The 27,275-nt window shown below is 40.8% G+C and overlaps 1 protein-coding gene across 2 annotated transcripts in view; it reads left to right on the plus strand.

The window, feature by feature from the left end:
* The first annotated feature begins 1,926 nt into the window (after window positions 1-1,926).
* LYN (LYN proto-oncogene, Src family tyrosine kinase) overlaps window positions 1,927-27,275 on the plus strand; it is a 116,075-nt gene continuing 90,726 nt past the window's right edge. For both annotated transcript variants that reach the window (XM_079136734.1, XM_079136735.1), the window contains exon 1: window positions 1,927-2,641. The gene's annotated coding sequence lies outside the window, so the exon portion shown is untranslated. The remainder of the gene's footprint in view (window positions 2,642-27,275) is intronic.

Genomic DNA, 27,275 nt, shown 5'->3' on the forward strand with positions numbered 1-27,275 from the left:
TTGAATAAAGCTTTCTTAAGAAATGGGACTTTTGTTGAACCTTAAGGAGAAAAGACAGCTATGGAAAATGGGTATTCAAGATATACGAATACAGCTTGAAGTGTGAAGGAAAATAGTTGTTCTTCCAAAATAAGAATAAAAGCTTAGGTAGGATGCTTGCATGTGAGGAGGTAAAGTAGTGGAGCTGGGTGCAAGCTCAGGTGTGGTTGACGGGTTGATGCTTTATTCCTTACCCTGAGACATTTTACCAAAAATACTGACAATATTCCAGATGGATCTTATCTTTTCCCTCTCTTCCTTCCTTCCCTCCCCAGCTCCCCCTCCCAAACACACACACTCTTTCTTTCTTTCTCTCTCACTAAATTTCCTGGACTGGCCTGGACCTTGAGATTCTCCTACCTCACGCTCTAAAATTACTGGGATTACAGGCTTCCAGGGCAGCACTAGGCTTCCAAAGCAGATTAACATACGGAAGGCATTTTGCATCTATTCTTTGCTACATGCCATTACCCAGAGACTCAAGGACTCGTTGGTAGTAGTAGATATTTTAAGACAAAGTATTTGAAAGTTCATTCTGAAGAAAAGTGCAGGATATGGACCCCAGGTAATGAATTGCTCCGCAGGATTCTGGATAGATTTGACTCATAGGCTCATCACCCTCCCTAAATAACCCACCCACTACTCTTTAGCAAAAAACTTAGTGACTACATATCAGTGATCGTTATAGGTATAGCTATCCTACTTTTTTTTTTTTTTTTTTGAAGAAGTATAATCAAATGTAGCTTAACTGGGGATATGTCCTAAGAAGTACAGCATAATGTGATTTTGTCTTTGTATGAAAATCAGAATGTACTTACTCAAACCTAGATGGTATAGGTCAACCACTAGACATGGCCTATTGATGCAATCAAGAGATGTGATAAACACCAGATGGACAAAGTTGCTGCTGGTTAATGTGGCAGGCTGTTGACTTTTCTTTTCCTAAATTTATGCTCTAAAATAATAATAAAAGTATAGTATAGTAAATACATAAAGCAGTAATATATTTATTGTTATTATCAGTTGTTCTATGCTGTAACATAATTGTGTGTATTATACTTTTATGGGACTGGAAGAGCAGGTTTGTTGATATCACCACAAACATCTGAGTATTGCCTTTTGCTACAATGTTGCAGGACTATAATTTTATTAGGCAACAGAATTTTTTCAGTTTCTTTATTTATGGGATCACTTTCATACATGGGGTTCATGGTTGACCAAAATATCAAAATATCATTATGCAGCCCATATGACTATGATAGGCAAATTTTTGTACTCCTTCACAATCCAATTTGCTATATCGGATTTGGTACAAGGTGGCTTCTTTGACCAGTCAGACAGTAGGTGGGGTCAGCCTCTTAATAACATTGTTAGGAAAAGAAAGCAGTGTTTAGAGCAGTGTCTGGCACTCATCTGGCCCCAAATATCTGCTTTTATTAGTACAAAGGCAAAGCTTCCTACAGTGTCCCAGTCACTTCCTTGTAAATTCTACAAGGTAGTACAATCCTGGAATCCCAGGAAACAGGAGCTGGCTTGGAACAAGCGGGCATCCACAGTGACTGAGCCTAATTGTACGTTTTGGATGTGTAAGTGGCATTTATCCAGTTGAAACATGAGCTTGAACACGCAGTCCATTTTTCTTTCAGCAAGCACTGGTTAGGCAAGCACGGATAGGAGGAATGAAATAATAACTACAGCACCCTAGGTAATGCGAGTCCTCTGCAAAAAGCATTTCATGAGAATTAAGCTTCCTTCTCTTCATTTTCTAGAGAGGAAACTGAGGCTTTCAGAAATTTTGAGTACTTGCCAGACATTTAACTCAACAGCCATTCCCACTCCCCGTTCCTCCCGCCCCATTGAACGCCCTAGATATCCACATGTACATCCGTAAGAAACTTACTCCGTATTGATTAAAAAACAAACAAATAAAAACGCAATGAGACCCTTAGCAACGATTCTGCTTTCTTTCTCTCCTGAGAACTCCAAACGTTGGGCGGGATCCGAGCGCGCCCCTCTACTTTCAAGAGCACCCCACTTCTAACACTTTGAGGAATTAGATCCAAAAGGAAAAGAAAGGAGATGTGAGAGCTTTCGTTGCCCCTCTGAATCCTTAGGAGACCTTCAGTCCATCCCTACTGAAGACTGTTGGATCCGAGGCTCTCTCGTAGTTTCAAGTTGCACGGTGGGTCGCCAGGTTTCTTTGCTTTCAAAGCCTTGCGCGACGGCCACACCAAATACCAAACGGTCACTTCCCCGCCCTCCAGGCGCAGTATGCAAATCCGAGCACCAGGAAGTAGCTGGGACCTCTCGGCCGAGCCCAGCAACAGCCAGTTCCTCTCCCACCGTGCCGGCCCGCGCTGCCTCTCGCTCCCCGGCGGTGGAGCCTCTGGGCCCGACGCGCTGCAGCCTCTGACCGCTGCAGGCGGGACAGCAGTCACCCGCGACCCCGAGCCTGCAATTCCTTGGCCAAGCGTCCTGTGTTCTCTGCCCGCAGCCCCTCATTAGGAGGGCCCCGCTGGGCTGTCCCGTCGCGCCCCCGGTTTTGAACTCAAGTCACCGTGGAGCTCCGCCGCCGCCGACCCGAAACTTTCACCGCGAGCGGGTGAGTCTCCGGCTTGAACACGGGGGACGGAATCAGGGGCCTGGACAGTTTGGGTGGGGGCCGCGGCTGTGCCACCAATTTGAGCCCAGGTTGCGGGTTTAGCCCCGGACGCTGGGCTTCGGCGGGAGCCGCGGCAGCAGAGATCGCGCGTCGCTTCCTGGCCTCACCAGCGCCCGCCCCCGCTGGTGAAAGCACACAGATGGTTTAAGCCTGTGGGTGACCCGCCCCACAGGGGAGCCAGGACGTGGGGGCGGCCGGCCGCAGGTGTCCGCAGCGCTGCCTCCCGAAGCGGTGTGGTGGAGCTGTGGGCACCTGGGCTGCTGCACCGCGCGCCCTTCCAGGCGTGGGCCCGAAAGCCGGCTGCTGTCCGGGTTCTGGCCAGTCGCCGTGCGCGGCGGGGAAGCCCCTGTCCACGGGAGCCAGCACGCAGCCGGGATCCCGGAGGGGACTCCTCGGATTGAGCAATCTGGTCTCGCCCCTCGGGGCTGGGGCTCCAGAGGTGAGGTGTGGGGTTGGGAGAGGTCCCTCTCTCAGACCTGCGGAGAGCTGCCCTCCGTAGTGACCCCTGGCAGGATGGTGACGTCGAGCGGCTGTGGCGGAGACTGGTGCTCACTCTCCCACAGAGCCGGCTCCTCTCTGCCTGCAGCCGAACAGTCGGACGCTCTGGCGAGAGGAAGCGAGAGTTATTTTAAGAATTCAGGGGCTGCCTTTCCTTCACATTGGGGGAAGGGTGTACGCTCCAGTTCCCACTTTCCTGTGATACCTTGGCCAACTTCTTGATACCTTGGCCAACTTCTTGGCAGCTTCTTGATCCTGTACATTTGTAATGTTTCTTCTAACAACAGCTCCACTGCTCTGTGGACTTAAGATTGTATCTTTTTTTTTTTTTTTTTTTTTTTTTTTTTTAATATATCCGTGATGTGTGTGTGTGTGTGTGTCCATCAAACTTCTCTACCACCTTAGAAACCCAAGTTGGAATCTGGACCTTGCAGTCTCCCATCTGTGCACGAAGGTGGCCAATTATTGAAATTCCCTATTTGGGTTTTCACATCTTTTACAGTGCCTATCTACCTCATGGGCTGTTTAGCACACAGAAAACCCCTAGTAATATACGTGGCATTCCATAAATGGTATTGTTATTGTTATTTATTGCAACTAATTCTGTTCATAAAAAGGAGACTCCTTGGTTCTTCACAGTTTAGCAATTTTAAACCTAAGACTACATATCTGATTTAGTATCTGACCTTACGAGTATATTGCTTAATAAATAGTAGAAGGCCTTGCTCTCTAAAGCAGGTTCAGCGCTGGGCATGGCTGCGCATGCTTGTAATCCCAGTGGCCCAGAGGCTAAGGCAGGAGAATCACAAGTTCAAAGCCAGTCAAAGCAACTTAACAGGGCCCTAAACAACTCAGTGAGACCCTACCTCTAAATAAAATATAAAAAGGATGTGACTCAGAGGTTAAGCATCCCTTCTCAGTACCAAAAAAAAAAAAAAAAAAAAAAAAAAAAGCAGATTCAGTAGTCCAATGCACCCTAGGAGCTGGCCAGTAAAGATTTTGGCCCTTGTGTTTTCTGCCCCTAGAGGGCTGTAGGGATGTTTTCTCTGTGCAGTCAACACCTATAGCATTGCTTAGGGAACAGACTCTGACAGCACATGAGCTTATAGAATTCTTCCAGAGTAAGGGTGAACCCTGATATATTCCATATCCCGGTCTGGGGCAGCGGGTATCTAATTGTTTCTCCATTCTCATTTGGAGGTAAGAAAGTAAGAATTTTGAGGCTTCAGAAATTTAATTGGATCCCAAGAGCCTTTGGTAACTGGGCCTCTTTGGCTGTAAATGGGGTGACCCTCTTGCTAAGTGAAGCGTAGAGGGCAGTGGATGTGAGGTAAGAGAAAACAGGAGCCAGGAAACATGAGTTTGGTTTCTTTCAACATTTACTGGAGCTGTGATTTGATAAGCCAATTAGGCCTTTAAGTGAGCCAGTGTTTCCTTCACAGCAGCAATCAGTCATACTATGGCTCATCCTCATGTTTACGGACTGTATTCTCCACTAGAATGGAAGCTCCACAACAACAGCCTTATCTATCTTGTCCAAAATGATAGCCTGGTGCTTGGCACATAGTAGGTGCTCAGTGGGGGTTACTTGGCGGGAGGAAGGAAGTCCTGCAAAGGACATCCAGAGATGAAGAAACAAAGCTGGTCCCTAAGGCATTTAAAGCCTTCTGAAGCTTTCTTCAGAGGGACTTTGTTGAGTGTTCTAAAATACTTTGGGGGACTTTGTTGAGTGTTCTGGTGTTGAGTGTCTGGTGTTCTAAATGGAAATGTCTGCTCAGGACCAGGCTTCTCTGTTGTGTATCATGTGGAATGGCAATGCCTAATCTTTTTATCTTAGAATCTTCTTTCTTCCTAAGCTATGCAGAGACTTTGTGATCTCCTCCCACCACATCCAGTGGCTTTTTTTTTTTTTCTTAAGCAGAAAAGTGGTCTGGTATCATTTTGTCAATCAATGTCTTTCAAGGACTTTCAGTTCTACCTGTATTGTTTTCAGAAATAAATCACCAAAACATCTGAGTTTCCACTTGTTTTCTCATGAATATATAGACTTGGCACTTAACAAGATGAAACCATATGACCATATACAAACTTGTGCTAATTTTATAAATAAGAATATAGCACGCATATGCCCACAGCATGGGATATTGTTGCTACTGCTCACTGGCACTGATGTCTTTATAATGCATGGATTAATGCTAACAGTGAAGGGCCACCACAGTCAGTTGCACTCTGGTCAAGGACACACTGACAGCAAATATGTACTCAGCTCTTTCCTGGGCAGTTCCTGACAGTGTTGGTGCTATGCCTTATGTTTTTCTAGAGTGTTGAAGTTTCCTGAACCCTGACTTTATTGAACCTTTCTTGGTCTCTACAAGATAGGCAGGGACAGATATAGAGAGGAAAATTCAGGAGCTGGTCCAAGATCATAGGCTAAGTGGCACCATTGGGTATAGTAGGTGTTATCTGGCTGTTCCCTCTTGTCCACCTTTGGACCTGTAATAGGTACTTAAAACCAAAGAAACTAATTTATTATTTAATGTATATTGTAGAATTGGAGAAATAGGGAATCATGAAGTTATTTTCTTTTATCACTGAGGATTTACCAGAATGAAGTAGCTAACTGCCTAGGATGTAAGAGACACTCATTAAGCTGAGCACTTGAGCTTTCCCCTGGAAATGAGTTTCTGTGCAGCTTCCTGCTTGGGGGTAGGGGTAGGCATCTCCAATAACTGCTAAGGTGACACCTATGTGGCTGCTGTCCAAGCAACTCTAGTGACTGTCTTTGTGGCTATTAAGATGTTTATTGGCTAATACAAAATGCCCAAGGAACATTAGGCAAAAGGACTCCCTCTGCCTTCTGCTATGGAGTGCTTCTCCAAGAACCCTGCCAACCTTCTGTGGTTGTTATAACAATCAGAGCATCATTTAAGTTAAAAATATAAACTTAGGAGACAGGACCTGTAGAATGCACAGTATAACACATCCCATTTTATGCTCATTTGCTGTGTAAGACATTACTCTAAACCAATATCCCTATAACAGATATTCATTGCCTTCCATCCTTTAAGGTTGTCCATGGAAGAGGAAGTTGTTTTTCTTTTTTTTTTTTTTTACAGTCAGAGATACTGAAATATTTCTGCCTAGTTTCCTGATACTTAAATTGTGAAACTTTGAGTTCACTCTATCATCATTTCTAAAATTTATTTTGAGTAAGTTCCCATTTGAGGGGAGACACACAAGTGTAAAAAATAGTATGGAAAGCTGCCGAGTGAGGGATGAGAAATTGTGTAACAGGCCAGGTTAAAGACATAGACTTTCTCTTATCTTTGCTTAAATTAGTTGGAAGGATTCTCTTGAAATTTAGAATAGCAAGTTAAAATTATTAAATTTAAAAGGTTTCTCCAAAGTAACAAGTGCAGGGACCTATAATAGTCCTTACTCTTTATTTTTGAACTTTTTCTTCATTTTTGTTCTGTACCTCATTTTCCCTTCTTATTGGAATAAACCATCAACGTTCATTATTTGCCACAAAATGATTTCTTAAAAGTCATACTTATAATCACATATAGTTTTCATGAGTACCACTTTCTCCCAAAGGGTTGTTTGTTTTACTGTGTTTTATTAGCACTCAATATATCACTTCCAATTCCCCTTCTCCCTCTTTGTTCTTCAGCTTCTTTCAAACCAGGAATAGATAGGACATGAGTTTGACCAATTATGGGAAGAGATTATCAGTTAGTCCATTATTATAACTGTTCATTATTCATAATACTGAGATCACTAATGATGTCTTACAAAACTACACTAATGGATCTAAAATTATACCGATTTCCTAATGGTCTAGATTCTGGTTTGTTGAGCTGTAGAACATTGGGAAGAAGTCTTCATGGGTGTGTAACTCAGAGTCTTTTATTTTGTTTCATTTCCTTTTTTTACAGTTAATACTGCAGACAAAGTCAAATGTTGCCCTGACTCTGAGCAGTCCCACCTCTCTCTGAACATCTACAATCCCTCTTGCCACGTTTATTGACCCCAAATTATTCTGGTTGGAAATTCCTTGAAAATGTGACTCTCTAGTTCCCTCCCTCAGCTCTCTATTGGTCAAACTTTGGGTGGGGAACTCGATGACTTTGGGCCTCTCTCATTTGCTGGTGGGAGGACACAGGGAGTCCATGGGTCTGTGTTCACTCTGCCTTTACTCGAAGTAACTAGGTCTGGTCAGCTTGGTGTTTGGGCTTGTGGGTGCCTCACTCTTCCTGTAAATGTTAACCCCCAGGGAGGGGAATGGAGAAGCTTGTCTCTGAGGGGCCCCCTGGAGAGGGAGGACCACTTCTGCTTTCCACGGGAAAGCTGTGTCACTGAGAGCAGAACTGCAGCCCGAGGGAGGAGGCCCGAGGGAGGAGGTGGCAAGGAAGTGATACTTCCTCCTGTTCTGAAGCCCTGTGCCCAGTCATGGCCTCAGCCCTGCCTTCCTAGCCACCCAAGTTGCTTTTCCCTTAGCATTCTTCATACCACCCCTTTTCTGTCCATTTTCAGTTTGTCAGGCAGGAGGGAAAGAAGGGGGCATGGAGGGCGGAATGAAAAGAGGAAAGATAAATAGTCATCAGCTATATTCCTCCCAGGCAAAGGCCACTGTAGCCATACTTGATTTTTTTTATTTTTATTTTTTAAATTTTATTAGAATTTTATGGTTATACACAGTAGTTGGGTTCATCCCCACATACTCAGACATGCATAGAAACTGATTTCAGTTCCTGATTACCCCCTTTTCCCTCCCCCTTTTTCCTCCTGTCCTCCCCAGTCCCCTGCTTGATTTTTTTTTTTTTTTTTTCAGTAACATAAAGATGTGCATGTTGGAATTTCCCATCATGGAAACAGTTGCAAAACTCTAAGTAGATATTTTGCAATCTTTTAATGTTCAGGCAATATAATACCTTCTTAATCCTAACCACAGTAGTACAGGGCTGTTTGGAAAATTACTTGAGCTATAGCCCCTTATTAAATTCTTGGGAAAGAGCAATGGCTGTCAAACTTCTTTACTTGTCAGGGTCTGGAGCAGTCCTATGAGCTGGTCTGGAGAGCTCCATCATTTTTCAAGGTATAAAATACAGAAGTGAGTCCAGAAACTACATAAGCCCTGTCCAGACATATTTATTAAACAAATATGAATTAAGATACAATGGAAGATCTTATAGATGTTCTTTCTGAGAGATAGCATTCAATTATACTTTTTTTTTTATGGTACTGGGATTTGAATTCAGGGGAACTTTATCACTGTGATACATACCTATCCCTCTTCATTATATTATTTTGAGATAGGTCTTACTAGTTGCTAAAACTAGTCTTGAATTAGCCATCCTCCTGCCTCAGCCTCCCAGATTGCTGAGGTTATAGGTGTACACCACAATGCCTGACTGTTATACTTATTAATATGGAAAAATATTTTGAAAAGCTACATACAAACTGATAGGTAATGCTCTGATACCGTCTCTGAAGTAAAATATTCATATATGGGACACAACCTATAAGCTCTCTCTCTCTAAAAAATATTATACTGAAGTTTTAATAGTGGTTATTTGGGGGTGAGCACTGATTCTTTTCCCTTTTGTACTCCTTCCTTCCTTCTTTCTTTATCTTTCTCTGTATTGGGGATCCCACCTGAGGCGTTGTGCATATTAGGCAAGTACTCTATTGCAGAGCTACATGCCAGCCTTCATTTTTATTTTTAAAACAAGTGTCACTTGTGAAATTTTTTTAATATGGCAGGATAAGGAGCAATTAAATGAGGTTAAACTGAGCTCAGTGGTACATTCCTATAATCCAAGCAACTTGAGAGGCTGAGGCAAGAGGATCATAAATTTGAGGCCAGCTTTAGTAATTTAGTGAGACCCTGTCTCAAAATAAAAATAAACAAAAAGGCCTGGGGATGTAGGTCAGTGGTAGAGCACCCATCCCTGGGTTCAAACCCCAGTACCATAAATGGATGAATGAATGAATGAATGAATGAATGAACAAACTAACAAATGAACAAATGCCCAAATGACTTCAGAGAGGCCAGTAGGAGCAATCAGGCAACTCTGAAATCAGCTGTGACCAGAAAGACGCTCATATGTAGATACAGTTGTCCCTGGATATTCATGGGGTATTGGTTCTAGGATCCCCTGAGGATCCAAAAATCTGGAATGTTCAAATCCTTTTTATAAAATGTTATACTATGAGCACATAACCTGCTTGCTTCCTCCCATGCACTTTCAGTCATCTCTAAGTACTTACAATACCCAGTACACTGTAAATGCTATGCAGATAGTTCTTAGACTATATTGTTTAAGGAATAATGTAAAAAAAAGTATGTACATGTTCAATACAGATGTGTGTGTGTGTGTGTGTGTGTGTGTGTGTGTGTGTGTGTGTGTATGTGGAGCTGGGGATGCAACCCAGGGCCTCATTCATGCAAGGCATGTACTCTACCACTGAGCAACATCTCCAGCCCCAGATGCAATTTTTTCTGTTTTTTTGTTTTGTTTTGTTTTGTTTTGTTTTTAATCTGCAGTTTGTTAAATTCATGGACATGGAACTCAGGGATACAAAGGATCAACTGTAAATGTAAGCAGACTTTCCCTAGCAGAGCAGATGTGCCAGGAATCTTGTAAATAATTTTTTTTTTTTTTTTTGATACTGGGGATTAAACTCAGGAGTGCTTTTACCACTGAGCCACATCCCCATCCTTTCTTATTTTTTATTTTGAGACATGTCTTGCTAAGTTGCTTAGGGCCTTGCTAAATTGCTGAGGCTGGCTTCGAACTTACTATCCTCCTTCTCAGCCTCCCAAGTCTATGGGGATACAGGCATGCACCACCATGTCAGGCAGAATGTTTTATTAAAGAAGCTTCCACTGTTATGTTTGATGTCAGTACTGAAGATGTTTGTTATGCTATTGTTATTGTTGGTGGTGCTGAACCCCAGGCCTCACTCCCTCATATGAGGTACTGCTCTCCCATTGAACAACATCCTTGAGTCCCAGCTGTGAGTCAGGCACAGTGTGAGGAGTTAGGATACAAGTCTCCATGTGTTGGTGGAAATTGTGAAGGGAGAGGCCAACACACAGGAAAGAAGGGCCTGACTGGGAAAGGACAGGATGGGATCATGCCGGGAGTAGTGCTGGGATCTCTCAATGCCACCCAAACTTGCTCTAGGAAGCTATGATAAGGCTAGGCAGGTAGGCTTGAGAGTCCTTGGTAGTAATACCAAATGGTGAATTTGATCCCATAATGAAGCGGAATCACTGGAGCCTTTTAATGAGAAGCTAGTTTTGTTTTTCTATCACTGGCAACTTCTTATTAGACTTTTTCATGACAAGGTATTTATGATATAGCCAAAGAATGAAAAGACATTGACCCTCCTTTACTACTTTACAAAGATAGATGATTAACCAAGAGACTCTAAGGGACTTCCCCAGAGATTGTCTCAGCGCTAGAAAATAACATTTATCGCTGTTTGTTATAAGAACCAAAGGCTTAACCATGTAATGGTCACCTGCAGGTAGGTACTTGAAACCTGACCTAAATAAGGTTGATCTTGCCCTAATCTTCTTGCTTAAACCCTCTGGTGATGGTAAGGTTAATGAAGAAATATGCCACTTGGAGCAGGGGGCTCTACATTTCTGGGGGATTATTAGTCTTTTCCATTAATTTAAAATAAGCGACTATGTTGTACAGCAGATGGCACTGGAATTTTTCTTATGATTTAGAATTTATTAAAAGCATCATTTTCACTCAAAATAGCAATATTTGGTTAAAACCAAGCAACCAGCTGCATCTCGGGCACAGCACATTGAGCGTCTACCATGCTCAATGCCTGTGAGAGACTATTCATTTTTAATTCAAGGAGAGATAGTATCATATCAAAGAAAAGTGGTCTACTAAGTTAGATCCGAGTTTCTGTCTAGGGTTTACCAATTCATGACTTTGGGCAAGTTAGTTACTCTCATCGTTTCTTTCTTTAAAAGAGGATAATATGCCAGGTTCTTTGGTGCATGACTGTAATCCCAGAGATTCAGGAAGCTGAGGCAGGAGGATTGAAGTTTGAGGCCAGCCTCAGCAAGTTAGGAAGACCCTGACTTAAAATAAAAAACAAAAAGAGCTGGGGATGTAGTTTAGTGGGTTCAATCCCTAGTACCTAGTAATAATAATAATAACAATAATAACTATAAAGTAATTATTATTATTATTATAAAAATCCCGTTTGTGACAGTGGCATTGTTTCTGGTGTATAGTGGATGAGCTGTATTTTACTACTTGACTGTGCGCTTCCACCTTGGGGTGGGGGAGTTTTGTTCCTTCCTTCCATTAACAAATAGATATGGAGTAAGAAAGGTTCAGTGTCTACTGGGAGAGACATCACCATCCTGCCTGAAAAGTACTGCAGGGAGCCCAGAGCCCACAGGGCCAGCATGATCATCGCTGCATTCAAAGACACCCTGAGCATTAGAGAGGGGCACAGGGACAACAGGAGTGTGATCAGTGTCATCCTAGATGTATATACATGTATGGGAACAGCAAGAAAGGGGTCTTGGGGCTGAGGTTGTGGCTCAGTGGTAAAGTGCTTGCCTAGCATGTGTGATGCACTAGGTTCAATCCTCAGTACCACATGTAAATAAATAAATAAAAATAAGGGTATGTGTCCATCTACAACCTAAAATAGATGTCTATTAGTTTGTAGATGGACAAAATACTGACGTATATATATGTATGTATGTATGTATGAAGAAAAAAAAAGGAAAGGGGTGACACTGAGAACATGATGATTCAGCTGGTTTTGTAAAGGAAGAAAGAATTTTCCAGCTGATGCCTGCAAGGGAAATGCAAAGATTTAAAAACCCAGGAAGGCAAGGGCTGCATCCATAAACAAGAAGGGGCTTCATAACCTGGAGAGTGACAAGCATATTTGGTAATGGTCACATAATGCCTGGCTTCAAGTGGATTTTTAGTATAGAGTTTGTAGAGTTCATGGTCATGAATATAGTCAAAGGTGGCACTGCTACAGTTGTTTTTGTCTTTCTGGACAACATTGACCTTTTGAATTGTTTGAAATTGAACAAATGCCAAAGGTATAAAAAAAGAAATTTTAGGGTAACTTAGATTTTGTAATTGCCAGTAAACCTTTGTGTGTGTAACATAATGCTAGAGATTGAACTCAGGGCCTTGCACCTACTCAGCACACATTCTGCTCCCAGTCCCTGAAGATCTTTTACTTTATGGTTTTCAGTTTTTTTAAAATTTTTGAATGAATTAAGATAACCAGTAAGTAAGGACTTAATTTTCCTTAAATTCCATTACGTACGGATAATCATGAACTTCAACTTTCAAGAATATAGTAGAAAATAATTATTTTCCATTGTTTTGGTGAATGACTTTTAAATGTTACATTGTTGTTGCTTCGATGGGTCTTCAACAAAAGCTCTATTGGGTATACTTTGACAAGTGACATGTCCCCTTCTGGTGTCCACTGGGCTTTTAGAATCGCCTGTCTTCCTTGCTGTCCAACATTAGAATCACAGAATTTTACAGAAGATACAGATTTTGGTGATGTGTCTCACACCCGATTTTTAGTAGGCAGTCACTCTGTGGAACACTGGCCCTCAAAGGTTAGTGTCTGTCATGGGTAATTCTAATGCAGGTGGTAGAGGTTACATGGTGAGGACATGGTGACATGTATATTACTGGGGTTGCCCAAAGTGACTCATTTCATTTTTGGAAAGTATCTTTCCATTTTCTGTTGCTATAACAAAATACCTAATATTGAGTAATTTATAAAGAAAAGTGTATAATTACACTTCTACACCCCCAGAGACTTGGGAGACTGAGGCAGGAGGATCACAAGTTTGGGACCAGCCTTGGCAACTTAGGCAGACCTTGTTTCAAACTGAAATAAAAAGGGCTGGAGATGGAACTCAGTGGTACAGTGCTTGGCCTCACACACATGAGGCCTGAGTTCAGTTCTTAGTACTACAAAAAATCAGAAAGAAGAAAGGAAGGACGAAAAGAAAGAGAGAAAAAAAGGAAAGGAGTTTACTACAGTTCTGGAGGCTGGTACATCTTCCAAGAGCATGGCACTGTATCTATTTGGCATCTTGCAAGAGGCTGCCTTGCTGCCCCATAACACCACATGTACTGGAGACCGTTCCCTTCTATTCAAAGACACCTCTGCAAGAACCCACTAATCCAATAATGGATTGGTCCATTCATAAGGGCAGAGCCCTCATGACCCAACTACCTTCCGAGGTCCCACCTCTCAATACCATTAACATGTGACTCTGGGCATTAATTTTCCAGCACATGAAATTTTAGGGCACATATTTGAACCACAGCAGAGAGCTGTGGGTGTAAGCAGAATGCTTTTCCTCTTGAGCTTCAGTCTTCTGTCCCTGGAATTTCTGCCTCTTGGTTCTAGTTCTGCCTTCTGGCAGTTTCACACATTTGAAGTCAGCCCCTGCATTGACCCCATAACCACTCTGTGTGGTGGTAAGTACAGATGTGCTGGGATGTCACTGACTGCCCACCCAGCCCTCTTTCCCCTCCTTCCCTTAGAACAGAACCCCCGTTTGCGAGGATCCATCTCCCTGGACATTTCTGTGGAAGTGTTCTCCATCCTCATCCCAGCGTGGCCCTGACTAGTCAGCGTTCCTGTCCTCGTCTGTGATTGGCTTGTGAATGGATATACTTTGGATTAATCAGTGAAACAAAATCATATCCCATAGATGGTCCTGAACTATAAGAACAAAAGAAGTCGGGGAGGGAGAGAAGGAAAGTGACAAAATAGAAGGAAGATAAAGAAACAGAGAAACAACGGAGAAGCAAGGTTTGGAGGAAAATACTACAAATTTGCCCTAGCGTCTGTTGTGCTCTGTTCTCTCTGGGTTGTTCACAAACCAGAATGCTGAGAAATTAATGTTCTTTCATTGTGGGTGGTGCAATTACCTTCTTGCTGTCTATATGGTAAAAAGGAAGGCAGTGCAGGATAGTGGTTAGAGCACAGGATGCAGAGTTGGTCACACTTGAGCTCAAATCTCAAGTCTGTCCCTTCTTAGCTCTGGGTTGCTGGCAAAGTACTGGATATTCTAACTTCAGGGTTCGTATATTTAAACCTGAGCTGTCGGTGGTGAGGGTTCAAGGTTGTAATAGATTACAAACTAACCACATAAGAAGCACATGACTGGTGTTAGTCATTGTTCTTATTATTACCAGAAGAAAGTTGATTAAAATGGTTACTGTAAAAAAATAACAAGTGGTGGTGAGAATGTGGAGAAATTGGAACCCTTGTACATTGCTGGTGGAAATGTAAATGGTGAACACTAAGTAAAACAGTGTGGCAGTTCCTCAAAAATTAAATATAGAAGTGTCATTTGATACAGCAATTTCACTTCTGGGAATATACCCAAAAGAAATGAAAGTGAAGTCTTGCAAAGAAATTTGTACACCCGCTTTCATTGAGAGTTATTTACAGTAACCAAAGGGTAGGAACAACCAAAGTACATATTAATAGATAAAACTAAAGGCAGTGCATCCATAAAATAGAATATTATTCAGCCATAAAAAGGAAGGAAATTCAGACTCTTGATACAACCTCGAGGACATTATACTCTAAAATATAGGATAGTTACAGAAGGATAAATATTGTACTTAAATGAGGCACCTCGACTTGTCAGATGCATAGAGATAGAAAATAGAATGGTGGCTGCCAGGGGCTGTAGGGAGGTGACATGGGCAGTTATTGTTTAATAAGCCCAGAGTTTCTGCTTTGCAAAATGAAAAGACTTCTGGAGATTGATGGTGGTGATTATACCACTGAATTATACCCTTAAAAATAATTAGGATGTAAATTCTATCATATGTGTATTTTTTTAAAAATGATTTTTAAAAAAGAATGTTGATGAACAACAAGTGTACAAATAGACAGGAATGATCTTGAGCACATTTCATGAAGTTTGATAAAATGCCTTTTTCTTTCTGGGGATTTGCCTGCCAAGCAGACTAGGGCTCTCTTTTTAGCTGGGTAGGGGAAAGTAGCAGGGTCTCTCACTATATCATTTAATACAAGGCCTGTGGATTTCTGGCTGAAAAAATACCAAACTGACTGGGATGTGAGGTAGAGTGAGATAATGGAGAAATTTACAAAGGCAGAGATTTTGGAGTAGAAAGTAAGGAGGAGTTTTCTAACAAATCGGGCTGCCTATGGGGAACCCAGCTGTGGTGTGGAGGGGTGGTTCTCCAGACTTAGGGCCTGTCTTTCCTCACAGCATAAGTGACTGTCCTACAGGACTTCTTAGGGAAAACTGGGTTAGTTGGCTTGAAAAGGTACTTTTCTGATTTGACAATATAAGACTGCTATTTCTAGACATGTAATCATTGATTCCATTTTTTAAATCTAAAATTTAATTTTATTATTTTTATTATTTATTTATTTTGCTGGGAAATTGAATCCAGGATCTCCTGCAAGTACTGTTGAACTACATTCTCAGCCCTGAAAAGAATATTTCTAATGGAATTCTTCCTCATAGGCTTTAAGTTTGTTTTGTTTTGTTTAAGTTCTCCCACTGTGGGAATATTTTTGTTTGTTTTCTGAAACATGACACACACATAAAAAAGTAAAGGAAACAGAAAAGTCCAGGTCAAGGCAAACCCTTGCCTAACAGCTGGCAGATCAGAAAGCAGAATGAAGCAGGCGCCATGCTTGATATCTACCATCCTGCTTCTAGTTTTAGTTTGGTTTCAATGCAGGCGTTTTCACAATACAGTGAGAGGAGTGGAAAAGCAGTACAAAGCCCGTTGGTTTGGGAAATGGACACATTTTCAAGCTGTGGGTTTGGCTGCATCTGGCATCCCTGTGTTGGATTTTCTGCCTTTCCATTGCAGAGGGAGTCCTTGTACGGTTGTATGCCTTGGCAGTTCAGTTGCTGTTTCTCATACCTTGAGTTTGACCTAAGTCTTATTTAAATACCTTTTTATTCATCCTTTAATTAGTAAAATTATTTGGCAGGAGCCATTCATACCTTTTTTTCCCTACCCATGTCTGCATGACTAAATAAATTCAAAAGCAAATGTGTGGGTGTGATAGCATGTTTTCCACTGACCCACAAATAATCAAACATCCTGCTAAGTGTCGTCATGACAGTCTCTGCATAGGCATTTGAAAGCACTAACTGGGGCCGTGAGTTCGGTGATGCTGTATTCAGTAAAATAAGACTCGTTTTTCAGATGTTAAGGACCAGCTCCTTTCAGGCTGACTAATGGTTCAACTTCTGTTTCATGTAGTTTTGAAATTTATTTTGGTTGGGAGAGAGACAGGAAGAGAGGCATAATTTGACCTGTGGAATTTGTTAATCCATGAAGTAATGCTTTATTTATTCATCATTCAGAAAACATTTCTTGGATACTCACTACTCATGAATATGCATGTGTATGGCTTGCAGTTATATCTATTAGTTCTCAATAGCAGAATTGTTCCATATATAGTCGGCTCTTCATATTCTTGGGTTCTGCATCCTCAGATTCCATCAAATTTGGGTCCAACATATTCCAAAATAAAGTTGTGCGTGTACCAAACATGTGCAGACTTTTTTTTTTTTTTTGTCATTGTCTAAGCAATACAGCTATTTACATAGCACTGACATAATATTGGGTATTGTAAGTCATCCAGAGATGACTTAAAGTACATGGGAGGGGCTGGTGCAGTGTCCCACATTTATAATCTCAGGAACTTTGGAGCCTGAGGCAGAAGGATTGCAAATTTAAGGCCAGCTAGAGCAACTTAGTGAAACTCTTGTCTCAAAATAAAATTAAAAGGGCTGTGGATGTGTGTTTGACCATCCCTGGGCTCCATCCCCAGTCAAACAAACAAACAGATAAAGTAAAAAAAAAAAAAAAAAAAAAAAAAACCACGAATAAAAATAAAGTCTATGTGTAGGTTATATGCAAATGCTCTGCTATTTTATATAATGGGCTTGAGTATCCATAGATTTTGGTATCCACAGGGGCCCTGAACCTAATCCCCCACTGATATTGAGAGACATCTATATTCAGAAAGTTAAAACATATTACAAAGTAAAATGAGGAATATTAATTTTTGTTTCACACAAGATATGAAGAACATCCCAGCTAGTAGAGTATCAAGGAACCCATCATCTTGTGAAAAAGTTCCAGGTGTGGTTTGGAATAACCACACCCCAGAAAGACATACTGAGCCTGTGGTTTGACTGGCTGAGTCCTTTGACTCCCATTTTCATACCCTCTCCCTGGACCACAGTTGATATTTGGCATCTCTACGTTTTCTCTGCTTGTCTCTGTTGACAACCATGGGTACCACAGAGGATTTGAACTGGGAGTAAATCCTGAGAATGGAAGGAAACGTTGGACTCAGAAGCCTCACCAAAGCAGAGTAATTTCCAAGTGAAAAAGTGAGTTCCCCACTTGGAAATTAAAGAAGAAAAGATGGGGAAATAATCATTTCTCTGAGTTGCTTACTCTTCTTGTTGAAGAATGTGGAACATGGGTTAGCATCAAGATAGTCATTGGTGAAACATGTTCTATCTTGTGAGTTTTGGGATGTTCTGGGTAGTAATGTGATATCAGTTACAAGCTGAAATTCAGGAATTGAGTTCTAGTCCACTCCCTTGAATACTAGTTTTGGGACATTAAATAATATTCCTTAAATTATCCAGGCCTCATTTTCTTATTACAAAAATAGAATAGCAGCTATTATGTTAATCAGCTTCACATTATTTTAACAAAATACCTGGCATCAGATATATCAGATATATGAGAGAAAAGGCTATTTTGACTCCTGGGTTTGGAGGTTCTTGTTCAAGATTGAGTGACCTCATTGCTTTGAGCTTCTGACCAGGCAGCACGTCATGGCATGGTGGATCAAACTAAATACCTCTTGAACCAGACACAGAGAAAGAGGAAAAAAACAGGTTTCCACAGTCCCCTTCATGAGCATGACATAAGGACCTAGGGTCTGCAGCTCTCCAGCCTCCCGTTAAATGCCCCTGTAGCTATAATTTTGCCCAACCTCCTAAAGGTTTATAGCATATCCCAGCATCACCATTCTCAGGACCAAACCCTTAACACACAGACCTTTGGAGATCACTTATCCAAACCATGGGAGTTCTCTGAGGAATCTAGCTTACTATACAATTTTGACTATTTATATTTTAGTCGTCCACGAGCCTTTATTTTATTTTATGTTTTGGGGGGAGGTATCAAGGATTGAAGTCAGGGGTACTCAACCACTGAGCCACATCCCCAGCCCTATTTTGTATTTTATTTAGAGACAGGGTCTCACTGAGTTGCTTAGCACCTCACTTTTGCTGAAGCTGGCTTTGAACTTGCCATCCTCCTGCCTCAGCATCCTGAGCTGCTGGGATTACAGGCGTGTGCCACTGCAGCTGACCTGGACCTTTATTTTATTTAATTAATTAATTAATTAATTTATTTATTTATTGTGGTTCTGAGAATTGAACCCAGGGCCTTGTGCACGCGAGGCAAGCACTCTACCAAGTGAGCTACATCCCCAGCCCCTATTTTATTCATTTATTTATATGTGGCGCTGAGAATTGAACCAATTCCCTCACATGTACTAGGAAAACGCTCTACCACTGAGCCACAACCCCAGCCCCTGGCTATTTTTATTTATTTATTTATCTATCTTGCTATGCCTAGGCTGCCTCAAATTTGCAGTCCTCAGTCTTGCATGTTTCTGGGATTACAGGAATGCATCACTATACCAAGACTGCAAATTCATTCTTTTTTACAGTGTTATGGCAAAAGAAAAAGGGAAAACATTTTCTTTTACTATGTGATGGTCCTTCAATCTTCCATGAGGGATAAAGCAGTTTTGTTTTTGAGGAGGATAAGTGACTCTGAATATTGGTGAAGTCCCTTGTTTGAAGCTAATAGACTGGTTGTCCTGACATCATGTAAAACAGTTCTTTTAAAAAACCAGTTTTATAGATTGAAAAAAAAATCTTGCCTAATGTGGTAGAGGTGCACCCCCAGATTCCTCATGTCCATTTAAATGGTGAGGAAATAACTGCAACCTAATTAGCTGGATAGAGAACGATGCTGCTTGAGAGGACTGACTTTGTACAGGTTCAAAGTCCACATAGATCCTCTAACTAACCACACACCAATCTTGGCCCAATTTCTCCTGAGACAGAGATGAGGAACAAGCATCCGTATGTTAGAACTTTGATTCATATGACTTTTATCATAACCCCTGCCCCTCTCTGTTGTTTTTTAAAAGGTATGCCCCAACCCCAATAACAATAAATTACTGGCTGAGTTCCCCTATCTAAAATGCTTGGAACTAGAAGTGTTTGGATTTCAGATTTTTTCAGATTTTGAAATATTTGCATATGCAAAATGAGATATCTTAAGGATGGGACCTTACTTGAAACACAAAATTCATTATGATTGGCATATTCCTTACACACGCAGCCAAAAGGTAATTTTATACAGTATTTTTAGTGCACCTCTATTTTGACTATGACCCATAACATAAAGTCAGGGGTACAATTTTCCACTTGTTGCATCATGTTGATGCTCAGAATGTCTTGGATTTTGATGTATTTCTAGTTTTTGGATTACGAATGCTCTACCTGTACATCCTTCCTTAAGTCTTGAGAGCAGGAGTCAGGATTTCAATGCTGAGTAGAACCCTATCTTCCTACAAGGTGGTTCTCGGGACTTCACTGCAAAGACCCCCCAGAGACCCCAGTTTGACTTGTAATCTTCTGTCTGACACTTTATAGTTGCCTTTCCTACCTTGTTTTTTTCCTTATTTGGATGAAAAACCTACTACTTCATGTGTACACCAAAATGCGTTTAGTAAAGGAATGTAGTACTACAAGCCTTTTAAGTTGCCAGTTTTTTAAGTTTAGAAACAATTTTTTAATAGAGCTTTGTAGTTACACACAGTAGTTGGGTTCATCCTGACAAACTCATACATGCATGGAATAATTTTTCTTTCTTTTGAAAAGAATAACAAAAGTAAAATGAAAATATTCTTAATTTTAAGAAAGAACTTTTTTCTTTTTGTCTGCTTCTATTTTGCCAGTAGACTTCCATTTTTGTTGTACCAGCCAGGCATGGTGGTGTTTACCTGTAGTCCCTTGGAAGGCTGAGAGAGGATCACTTGAACCCAGGAATTCCAGACCAACCTGGGCAACATAGCAAGACAGTTTTTATTTTGAACAATTTTAATATATGTAAAAATTCATGTGACCACCATTGTAATAAGGATTCAGAACAGTTCTGTTACACACCAGAAACCTTCATGCTTCCCGCATCCCCAGCTTTGGCAACCCCTGATCTGCTGGGTCACTGTTGCTTTGCTTCTTCCATAATGTCATTTAAATAGAATCATGCTGTTTGAAACCTTTTTTGTTTTGTTTTGTTTTTTTCTTCAATAATGGCTTTATTGAGAAATACTTCACACACTGTAAAATTCACCCATTTAGAGTATACAGTTCAGTGGTTTTCAGCTTATTCACAGAGTTGTGCAACCATCACCACAATTTTAGAACATTTTCATTATACCAGAAAGAAATCCTATACACATTAGCAGTCACTCCCTGTTTCCCCCAACCCTTGCTTTCTCCTTGTCCTAGCCAACCACTAATCTACTTTCTGTCTGAACAATGTGTTCCAGGCAACTATTTTTAGTGATTTTCTTCCTTCCTTCCTTCCTTCCTTCCTTTCTTTCTTCCTTCCTTCCTTCCTTCCTTTCTTTTCTTTCTTTCTTTCTTTCTTTCTTTCTTTCTTTCTTTCTTTCTTTCTTTCTTTCTTTCCTTTCTTTCTTTCTTCCTTCCTTCCTTCCTTCCTTTCTTCCTTTTCTTTCTTTCTTTCTTTCTTTCTCTCTCTCTCTCTTCTCTCTCTCTCTCTCTCTCTCTCTCTCTTCTCTCTCTCTCCCTCTCTCTCTCTCTCTCTCTCTCTCTCTCTCTCTCTCTCTCTCTCTCTCTCTCTCTCTCCCTCTCTCTCTCTCTCTCTCTCTCTCTCTCTCTCTCTCTCTCCCTCTCTCTCTCTCCCTCTCTCTCTCTCTCTCTCTCTCTCTCTCTCTCTCTCTCTCTCTCTCTCTCTCTCTCTCTCTGCTGGGAATTGTACCCAGGACCTCCCACATGCTCAGCAAGCACTGTACCACTGAGCTACATCCCCGTCCTTTTAATCACATTTTGTGCAGAACTTTTGATGTTTCCCAGACTGAACTGTTTCCAATTTTATTAATTTAACTTTGCAGAATTTCAAGGTGGTATATATAATGTGATTGCCCTAAAGCTTAATATTTTTGGGTGGGAACCATTATTGTATCTTTTATCAGGAAGAGTACTGCAGTAAAACACCTTTACTCTTTTTGATCTTCTACTGCAAAAAATTAAAAAAATAAAGACCTCCTCTGTTGGAATCCTCCAAGATGTAAAAGCCAGTGTCATTCACCCTGGAATGAACATTCATTGGGAAGGAGTCTTAGAAAGCTGAGTTTTACTTTTTTTTTTTTTTTTTTTTTTAAGCACTTGGGATCAAACCCAACATCTTGGGCATATGAGGCAAATGCTCTATCATTGAACTTATACCTCTAGGCCTGAAAGGTGAATTTTAAATCGGAGGGTCACATTGTGGGCATTTTCACTTGCCACACTCAGCTGCTCACCCATCCTTTCTGCCTGAGGATGATGGCAGTGCCCTACCTCCCAGGTGTACTTTAGGGGAGCCAGCTCTGTGAGCCCCAGCTCCCCCACTTAGAGAACAGACAAAATCAGAGCTTCTCGGGGTTCTTCTAAGGTTCAATGCATGCTTCCTAGCCATTCCCTCTTGGTGAAAGGCAGTGTCACAGAGGACCAAGCACAGGGTCCAGGCACAGGACCTGGTTCCACATTTGAAGATAGATTCCCATTGCTGGAGGTGTATAAACCTTAGCAATGGCCATCTGTTACTTGGTGAATAATAATAGGTCATTTTGAAATTTCACTGTGATTATTTGTGTGATGTACTCCAAACACAACAGAGGCTTGATAAAAATATGATTTTTTTATATAATGGGGAACCCAGCAGTGCTCTACCACTGAGTTATATCCCCAGCCCTTTTTATTTTGAGACAGGGTCTCCCTAATTTGTCCAGCCTGGCCTTGAACTTGCAGTCCTCCTGCCTAGCTTCCTGAGTCGCTGGGATTACAAGCATGTGCCATCACATCTGTTGAGGCTTGATAAATATTTAATATTTGTTTTTCTTTTTCTTAAAAGTAGTACTTTTTTTTAAGACCATAGGAATCTTTAAGGAGCTTTTCCTATGCAACTTTGTAAAAATCAGTGAAAAGTGATTCCCATACCTTTGTGGGGTTTTTATTTGTTTTAGATCTTGCTATTGCTCAAGCTAGTCCTGAACTCCAGGGCTCAAGTGATCCTCCTACCTCAGCCTCCTGAGTAGCTGCACCAGCTCCCATACTTTTAAAATTTGCAATAAGTAAAGCTTTTTGCAAACACTGTGGTCCTCTGAACCTACATGCATGGTTGGATTTGGGCCAACACTGCATTTTGTAATGTTTGCAAAAGTGTAAAAGCAAAGTGTGTTGCTAAAAGGGAGAGAATGTTTGGATGAACAAAGACAGACAAAGGAGAAACCGACAACAGAATGATTTGTTTTCCACACATCGTTTGGTCTCTATAGAAAACAAAAAAGAACTTTCTGGCTCATAGGCCCTAATGTCCTTCCAAGGAGGAACCTAAACCATCTGAAAATGCTTGATGACTTGTGCTTCCTAACTGAATGTTAGCTGATGGTGAGCCATATGACCCGATCTGAAGACCTTTTCTTTAGATGAAAGACTAACTGTGGGGACCAAGAAGAAAAAGAAGCTGGGAAATGATTAGTTCTGGCATAGAAGGGGAAGCAATTTCCTTTCTTAGTTGAAAGAATGGTGCCAGCACAGTTATTGTTTGTTTTATTTTCATATCAAGTAATAATTAACTTTCACATAAAATATAGTACAATTGCAATCATGTCCTCCATTGAATGCATGTCCTCCATAGAAGATCAATTCTTTTAAAGGTGTGTTGTTGACAGTCTTGTTATTGATAAGGAATCTGAGGCACAGAGATAATAATTTGCTTATTTAATTACTAAGTAAATGGAACATGAGTCAACCTGGTTCCCAAAGGTTATTTTAAAAAATCATAATTATAATATGTGGAAGGTAATGTCCCTGACTTTAGTTTAATCAAGTTGACTTCTGAAAGATTAATAATAAATTTGATACTACAAATATTTATTGAGCACGCATGTCATTCCTTCATTATTCTAAATACTTGCCAAGTTTGAAATCATTTAATCCTTCCAGTGACCTTAGGATATAAGTAAAGGAATTATTGCATAATCCCTTTTATGCAAATAATGTTGGTCAGTGCAGTAGAGGTGGAACTTGAACCCAGGAAGCCTGGTTTTTCAGCTTAGCTCTACAGCTATGTGAATCTAAGGTGCAGCCTTTCTGATTTGGGAAGACAAATCCAGACACTGCAAACCAGGTGGGATAGCCACAGCAAGAGAGCCTCCAGTTCTGCCAATTGGGTGCAAGTTTTACTGCAACCCCAGCTGACAAAGAAGAAATAAATTCATTGTCATCGTATGGAGAATTTAAACATTAAATCAACAGTTTAAATCGTGATGTGGTGGAGCCATTGTCTGCATTAACTTCCAGTTGACAACTCAGTTTACATCTATTACAGTAGTCACTATTTGTTGGTAACAATTTCCCTCTTCTGGCAAAACAAAATAAAGCAAATAATTTGTTGTTATATTACTCTATTACTCTTGATTGAATTAAGCCTCCTCTTTTCTCTTCTCTCTCTCTCTCTCTCTCTCTCTCTCTCTCTCTCTCTCTCTCTCTCTCTCTCTCTGCGCTAAATACTTGTCTAGCTTGTGTTTTTCTCCCCACTGGACAATGATTCTTTACTATTTTACATTTTCATAACTCTTTGCCTTAAAATGCTGCTACCTTGCTACCTTGGACTTTGAAAAACTGTTAAGGTTTTAGTTAATAGATTACCAACAGCAAAAGGAAGGGTATGTGATTTGAGTGAGTCACATGGCTCTTTTCCCTTCGAGTTTCTTTGTGGAATTTGTGGCAACATGTCTCTGATGCCTGAGCAAACCCAGTTTATTACTTGGGAAGTGATGGAAACTCTCTGGCCAGTGCTTTTGCTCAACACTTGGCCCTCTGTGGCTGAATGTCTCTTGTGTGGTATTCATAATATTATATATATGAATATTTCCATTTCTCAATGATAGCTATTTTAATAGAATAGCAGTTTTAAAAAATAGATAAGAGATCAACTTTTCCTCTAAAGAAGAGGATGTCTGCAAATTCCTCTACTTCCTTTCATTACTCAGAATGTCAAGGTGATTCTTTTAAGTAAAACCTGTATTTTCTCTTGTTCTCTTGTCTTGATGAAGTCAATATAAGTGGAAATGTTATGACATTGACTTGAACTTAAAAGAAATTGTTTAATTGCACTATTTAATCTCAACACCAAGCCTAAGCCTTGTAGCCTTCTACTTATTTTGGGGTTCATGGGCAGGATTTTTTTTTTTTTTTTTTTTTTTTGGTATACCTAACTGGAACCACTTCTGGTAATTTTCTTGGATTCAATAACTTCCAAACAGAGCAGCAGACCTGGCATTGTGTAGAGGTGGTGCATTCCTCTTTCTGTCTATAGGGTTGGGAGAAGAGCTGGGGATAGAGTCTTCTATTTGTCTGTCTATCTATCTATCTATCTATCTATCTATCTATCTATACATTTTTGTATCTAGGATTGAACCCAGAGTCACTTAACCACTGAGCCACATTCCCCAGCCCTTTTTTCTTATGTTTTATTTTGAGACAGGGTCTCACTAAATCGTTAGGGCCTTGCTGAGTCTGGCTTCAAACTTGCAATCCTTCTGCCTCAGCCTCCCAAATTGCTGAGATTACAGGTGTGTGCCACCATTCCCAACTGTATCAATGATTTTTAGTGCTAATTCAGAAGGATCATGGGGCAATTACCCACCAGGGTACCTGAAATTAAACCATCCCTGTTTTCGGTTGCTATAATTTGCACCTCAGAATTCTGAGGTACAGATCAGGGTTGGGTAAGTTTCCTTACACTATTGGACTATGCATTTCATTCTTTTGCAAAAGCAGGTAAGGCTATAGCATAGTGGATTTTATTCAACTCTGACTGTTCATTAGAATCAACAGGGAGCAAGCTGCGTGCATGCCCATAATCCAAACAACTCAGAAGGCTGAGGTAGGAGGATCTCAAGTTCAAGGCCAGCCTCAGAAGCTTAGTCAGACCCTCAGCAACTTAGCAAGACCCTATCTCAAAATAAAAAAGGACTGGGAATGTAGCTCAGTGGTACAGCACCTATGGGTTCAATCCCCAGTGCCAAAAAAAGAAAAGAGAGAGAGAATATCAATGGGAAGCATTTTAATCTTTCTATGTCAGAGCTGTATCCCAACAAATGCAGCAGAAATGGTAGGGGACCTGGGTGTCAGTGATTTATAAAACTCTACACATGTTTGTGTGACAAGGTTGAGAACCATTTCTCTAAATCCAGTCATCATGAGCATCTTGGATCTATTGTAAGAAAACCTGCAGTTCAATGAATTAAGTGGTCCTATTAATACCTGAGCAGTTCCCTGCACAGAAACTGGGCCATTCTCTTCTAGGTCCTACCTCACACCCAAGGCAGGGCTGTTTTGCGAGGGATGAAGCTGTACTGGCATAGTTCCAAAATAGCTGCATCACTCAGTAGCTTCTTTCCTTTCTTTTTCTTTGTTTCTTTCTTTTTTTTCTTTTTTACATATTTGATATGCTAAAAAATGGGGTACCTGTTTAGTCAGGGGCAGGGGTGGTGCATTCCCCCTGTGAATTCTGGTGAGGTACCTCTTCTGAGCCACTCTTTGGCCATCTATTAGAATTCCTTACCGGAATTTAATCAGGATTAATTGTGAAAGACAGGAAAAGCACTTCATTAAAAAAAGAAATGAACCTCATGTAAAACTCCAGCTGTGGAAGGAGTATAATCCAGCCTGCCTGAGAGGGAAGGAGCAGCCCTCTAGGAAGCCAGTAATACTTCCCCTGAGATTGTTTTCCTCTTTCTATCACGAATGCTTGCTCAATGAGCCAGTGCTATCTCTTAACAAAAGAATACTGATAATACCCAATGCTGATGAGGATGTGGGAAGACCAACATGCAAATAGGTACAGCTACTACAGGAAGCCTAAAGGCAGTTTCTTATAAAACTCAACATATGACTCTGTCACAACCAAGGAATTCTACTCTTAGGTGTTTATGCAAGAGAAGTGAAAGTGTATGTCCACAAAAGGACATGTACAATTCTCTATGTGGCAGCCTTAGACATACTATTAAAAAAAAAAAGCAGAACTGTGGACATGTTCAAATTTTCTTTGTCAGATGATTGCTCAATTTAAAAAAAACCTGCTCAATGAATTTTGATATAGCAATACAATGAAATACTATGATAGCTATAAAAAGAGATGCTGCTATATGCAACATCTGGTTGACTCTCAAAAATGTTGCATTCAGCAGAATAATTTGGACGGCAAAGACTACATCTGATAGTCTTTGATAATATCTATATCTGATATTATTTATCTTGTGTGAAGTTCAAAAACAGGGTCCATGGTGGGCAGGTGACTTAGGGAGGGGCAAAGTGGAAACATGAGGAGATAGGAATGAGGGTCTTGTTTTGGAAGACGGTTATATGGGTGGGTGCATCTATCAAAACTAATTTCAGACAGAGTTCAGTTCTGTGCCTTTTACTGTATATACATTGTGGAGGGCAGAAAAATCAATTTTTACAAATTTTTTTCATCATGATAAACATAGAATTTATCATTTTAACCATTTTTAAGTGTGTGATTCTGTGGCATTAAGTGCAGCCACACTGTTCTGCAAACATTACCACCATCTGTGTCCAGAACGCTGTCTATCAATATTGCGCCAGTGAAAAAAAAAACAGACT

The sequence above is a fragment of the Sciurus vulgaris genome, assembly GCF_902686455.1.
Source record: "Sciurus vulgaris genome assembly, chromosome: 1".
In the NCBI taxonomy this organism is placed as follows: domain Eukaryota; kingdom Metazoa; phylum Chordata; class Mammalia; order Rodentia; family Sciuridae; genus Sciurus; species Sciurus vulgaris.